Below are 5,564 nucleotides of genomic sequence, written 5' to 3' on the forward strand. Positions count from 1 at the left end.
TTAGGGCTGGGAGATGTCCCATGGGGGGGAAACGTATCCCCAGACAGTCATGGGCAGCCACATTGCAGGGCCACCACCTCCACCATCCCAAAAGGCCAAAGTAACAAAAATAGCCTAAAATAACGAGATTTGCCAAGCTATTTGTCTTCCCCTTTTTTTGCTTTTTTAACCTGGAGTTCATGTGAGTGAGTCATTTCCCCTTTCCATTATTTGGGGTGTTTACTTCTTATTAACAGGCTTACACAGATACCCAGCAAAACCTCAGCTATGAAGGCCAGGGCGAAAGACATGAAACATCAAGAAATTGAGCAATGTGGCCGTCGTGGCCTAGCCACTGCTGTGCACCAGTGACCCGTAGAAGAAACGCCCATTTCAGCCTGTCCATGCTGCTTGGCCTTCGGCAGCTGCTCCCAGGCACAGGGCTTTGGTGCGGGGTCTGGAGCAGGAGGAGTTGGTTGCAGATTCTTAGCATCACAAAATCATGGAATGATCTAGGTTGGAAGAGACTCCAAGATCACCAAGTCCAACCATCAGCCTGGCCTACTGAGTCCCATCAGTGAACCATGTCCCTTAGCAACACGTCCACAAGTCTCTTAAATACCTCCAGGATCAGGGACTTCGCCACTGCCCTGGGCAGCCCGTTCTGTGTTTGACCACTGTCTCCAGGAAGAAATTCTTCCTAACATGCAATCTAAACCTCCCCTGGAATAACCTGAGGCCACCACCTCATGTCCTGAGGTCTTGTCATCTGAGAAAATAGACTCACACCCTCCTTTCAGGTGGTTATGGGGAGGGATGAGGGTTCCTGTCAGCTTCCTCTTCCCCAGCCTAAGCAGCCCCAGTTCCCTCAGCTGCTCCTCGTATGCCTTGTTTCCTAGTCCCTTCACCAGCTTTTTTTGATCTTCTCTGTATGCGCTCAAGCAACTCAATACCCTGGCTTCTTTTGGAGCAGGTTGGCAGGCAGGTGGGAAAGGTGAGAGCTGTGCAGGGATGAAGGAAATAAATGCCTGTCCATGGAGGTTTGGGACAGTGAGTGCAAGAGAGAAAGGCAGTGGGAAAAGGAAGAAGCAGTGATGCGGATGGCTGGAGGAGGCTATCAGATCAGAAAGGCTGGACAAACCCTCAAACCCTTTCTATGAGCAGATTAGGTGAGGGAGATGGTGCACACTTTAGAGGAGAGTCACAGGGGTGATCTCATGCCCTCTCTACTTTATTTTACATAATACTCATGAGAACATGACCTGAAGGAGAAGGGATCCTCTGGTATGTGCCTGAGCCCAGTTGGAGTAGCCAACCTGTTTGAACAACCATCTCTGGGATGTTCTAGAAGCACTGCATTGTTTATGAGCATCTGTGACCTTGGCAGAATGTGCCACACAGACTCCAGAGGTGCCCAAAGGGGCCTGACCCACACAAGGCTGACTTGCAGACCAATGGGCAACAAACAATAGGACAGAACAGCACCAGCATCACTGCCAGCAACAGGCTGGCCACCAGTGAGTTCCTGCTACTCGATGATCCTACCAGAGAAGTCATGGGGGAGCAGGACCATCAGTTTTGGCAAGCATGATCCCAAAGGAAAATGCTTCTGCATGGAGATCAGCATGCTCCCAGGAGCACAGCCATGTCCAGGTGGTTCTGAAGACCTCCAAGGAGGAGATCCTACAGCCTCTGTGGGCAGCCTGTGCCAGGGCTCTGTCACCCGCACAGCACAGAAGAGCTGCCTGATGGTCAGGGGGAACCTCCTGTGTTCCAGTTTGTGCCCACTGCCTCTTGTCCTGGCACTGGGCACCGCTGCATAGAGCCTGGCTCTGTCTTCACTTGCATCCTCCCTTCAGGTATTTATAGACATATATATAAATGTGTAACACTGGCCTCAGCTCATGATCCGGGGCAAAACTGGAGCCCTGCTCTCACAACACAACCTGAACCCAGGGCAACGAGCTGGCCCAGTCCAATGAGCAATGATGTGTGAATCTTGGACAACGGAAAGGAGCTGCGTTTCCCCCGAGGATGACCTAGGGAACAGGAATGAGCTGCCATGGCAGTAACAACATCCTGAGAAACCTTTGTTTGCACCCAGCAGAGCCTTAGCAGGGAGGGACCCGGGGCTTTGCACAGAGGCGGTGGCTGAGGGCTGGTGGGGCTGGGTGTCAGCTGCTGCTTTGGCCTGAGGCTCCTGGGGAGGAGGAAGGGACAAGGAAAAAAAAGAGCAGGATCTGTCCTAGGGACCCTGTGCAGGGCTGCTGTGACAGAGGGACAGCTGTCCTGGGCCCGAGGGTGCGTGGAGCCCTTCTTGCAGCTGAGCCGGTCTTAGCAGGGAGCACAGCATCACAACAAGGGCATGATCCTGGCTGTGAGCAGCCCCAAAAGAAGCTCCGCTGGCCCTCCAACACACAAGTCTCACGGGCTGTGCCGGTTTCTGATGTACTAGAAACACCCCAAAATTCGCAACTGGTTTCGCTTTTGCAACTGGTTTCCACCTGTTACTAAAGGAAGCCCCATCAGCCGTGCACACACAGGGCACAACACGCCTTTCCTGTGGCGACAGCACCCTCCAGCTGCTGCCTCTGCAGCGCAGCACCCATGGTCCTGCTGCACCCATTGCCTCTGCGACAGCTCCTTGCAGATATTCCCTGATATTTAGCCTCTCGCCAGGATGGATCAGGGCCCAAGCAAGGCATTGGGGACATTACAGAGGTCCTGAGCCTCTCTCCCGGTGGGTGTCAGGCCCCCAGAGGAGACAGCAGTGGGAGCAGCAGGGTTGGAAGCTCCTTTCTGCAGCCGCCAGGACTCGCGCCACTCATCCTTAATGCTGCCACTCAGACCCGGGGAAAGGCCCCGCGATATCACAGAGCTTTTCGTGACATCACCGCTGAGCCAATGATGTCATCAAGCCCATGATGTCATCAAGCTCTTTCCACCCAGACGCCCGGGGATGTGCCTGGGCGCAGGGTGGCAGCCAGGCCCAGCCTGGTGACCTGTCCTGGGAAGGCAGCAGAGCCATGCTCAGACCGGCCTTCGCTGCCGTCCTGCTGTCCGTGGCCCCTCTGCTCTCTGCCGACCTCGGCTTCGGAGACTGGTCCCCCTGGAGCAGGCTCGGCCGGGATGATCTCCCCCAGGACCCAGAGGCTGGGTGCACGGTGCTGCAGCCCTCCCACCTGCTGTGCCCCCTGCACTGGCTGTGTCCTGCCTTTGCTCGGCTGCAGCTAACGCCAGAGTCCCTGGAGCTGTTTCACACCTACAGCCAAGCCCTGTGGCCCTTCTGCGGGGTTTTGCTTGCGTCCTGGCTCTGGCACAAGGTCAGGAGACAGCGGAGATGTGTAAGTGAGCGTGGTCACAGGCAGAGTGGTGCTGGGCCACTGGGAATGGGGAACTGCCAAGGCTTTGGGCCAAAGACCCTTAAACCAAGGAATAAAAGCCAAAAAAATCCTCAGTAGAACGCCAAGGGTGCTCCACATCTTCTGCGGGTCTTTTCCGACCTCCCCAGGAGGCAGAGCTCAGTCTCAGATTTGGAGGGGGAAACGAGGACATGCTGCCCTGCAGGGGCTGAACCCACCAGCAAGAAAATACGGGGGCCACCTCAGGTTTTCTTCACATGTCCTGCTGCCTGGGGCAGGCCAGTGAGGCTGGAGTTTCAGGAGAAGACGCCAAGACCATCCCGACGGGGCTCAGTCCCCCAAGGCCCCTGCTCATTTCTTTGTCCCCCCTGCTCTGCTATTTCCAGGAGAAGCTCCGGACAGCCTTGGTGTCTGTGGGGACCGACTGCCAGGAGTTCACGTGCTGCAGCCACGAGGCCCTCCACCGCCTGGCAGCAAGCACGGCCCTGATGAGGCGCTACCTGCGGCGCCTCCGCCGCCTCCACTGGCAGGAGAGCGGGCACAGGCTGCACGAGAGGAGGCCGGAGCGGAGCACGAAAAGGCAGAGAAAGGTGGAAGATGAGCAAGAGGAGGAGAGGCTTATGTCTGCCTGTCTGTACAACCCCAGCTACAGCGGGGCTGCGGGCGTGCTGTGTGATTAAAGGGAATTGGAGAAGGGTGGAATGGTTTGGGTTGGAAAAAAACTTACAGAGCATCTGGTTCCAACCCCCTGCCATGGGCCCAGACACCTCTGACCAGACCTGGTTGCTCAAAGCCCCATCCAGCCTGGCCTTGAACACCTCCAGGGATGGGTATGCCTTTGTCTGTGTGCTTGGAGGATGTTTCCCAGGGTTGGGTCAGGGTTTAGGGTTTTGGTTTAAAATTAGGGTTCTTCCTTTTGTCAGCAGTTTGCTTAAGATCTTGTTTTCCTTGACGTCCCTGGAGAAATTCAATTCTATTTGACCTTTAGCTTTCCGTATTTCATGTTTGAGCAATACCCCTGTAATCCTCCCAGGTTAATGATGACCGTAAGGCTAAGCATAAACCACATCCTAATTGTAGCCCTAACCCCAACTCAAACCCTAAGCCTATCCTTTTATCTAATCCTACACCACAGATTAATCCTGTCTAGAACAAACCACAAACCCTAACGGTAAACCCAAAACTAACCCTCACCCTAAATACAACCCTGCACTGAATCACAGAATGGCTGATGTTGGAAGTGAGCTCTGGGGGGCATGTCATCTCATTCATCCCCCCCGCAGGGCCACCCAGGACCCCATCCAGGCAGCTTTTGAAAATCCCCAAGGAGGAGACCCCACAGCCTCTGTAGGCAGCGTGTGCCCATGCCCCATCACACGCAGAGAGAAGGAGCATTCCCTGATGGTCACAGGAACCTCCCATGTTCCAGTTTGTGCCCATCACCTCTTGTCCTGGCTGGTAAAGACTGAGACAAGGATGAGATTGCCTGGACAGCCCCACCGCTTCTCCTTCCCAGTGGCCCTGAGGAGAGGGTGCAGACAGGCTTCACTCCTCTTCTGGGGCAGGGACCCCATTTGCTGCATAGGGGGAGCAGGGCTGAGATTTCCAGCCCCGTGAGGCTGAACCCAATGGAGGACTTGGAGCAGAGGGAGAGGAAATCAGTCCTCTTTCTATTATCTGCCCCCTGGCACACGTCCCCTGCCCCAAAGGACCTCCAGAGGCACCAAAATAGATCTACAACTGTCCAACTACCCCATCTCCAAGCAACTCCTAGCAGCCTTACACCCTTCCTCCTCCTCCCAGGCTATCCCTAAGCCCTGAGAAAAACCCTGCATCTCCAGTCCCACAAAGCTGCAAGATAGATCTGCCTTCTGCTGGGTACCAGATGTTACCTCCACCGACATGCAAGCACATGCACAGCATCCTGCCGTGCATCTCTCCCAGAAACAAGAGCCCTATCACTCTGTGTGGTCTGGCACCCTGCCCTCTTTCTCATCATTTCTCGTAACTCTTGCTGTTCCCTGAACCACCCAGAGAGGGAACAGTCATTCTGTTCCTGGGTGAGACCCCAAACCCCCACCAATTTCATAAATAACTACTGGGATAAGCTCATCTAGGTCACACCCTCCTCACACCAAAAACGACTTGCTTGCCCTTTGCACCCATATCGTGTCCGCAATAGACCACAAAGAGACTTGTGCTAGGAAAAAAAACTTTCTTTTA

The sequence above is a fragment of the Aythya marila genome, assembly GCF_965140915.1.
Source record: "Aythya marila genome assembly, chromosome: 3".
In the NCBI taxonomy this organism is placed as follows: domain Eukaryota; kingdom Metazoa; phylum Chordata; class Aves; order Anseriformes; family Anatidae; genus Aythya; species Aythya marila.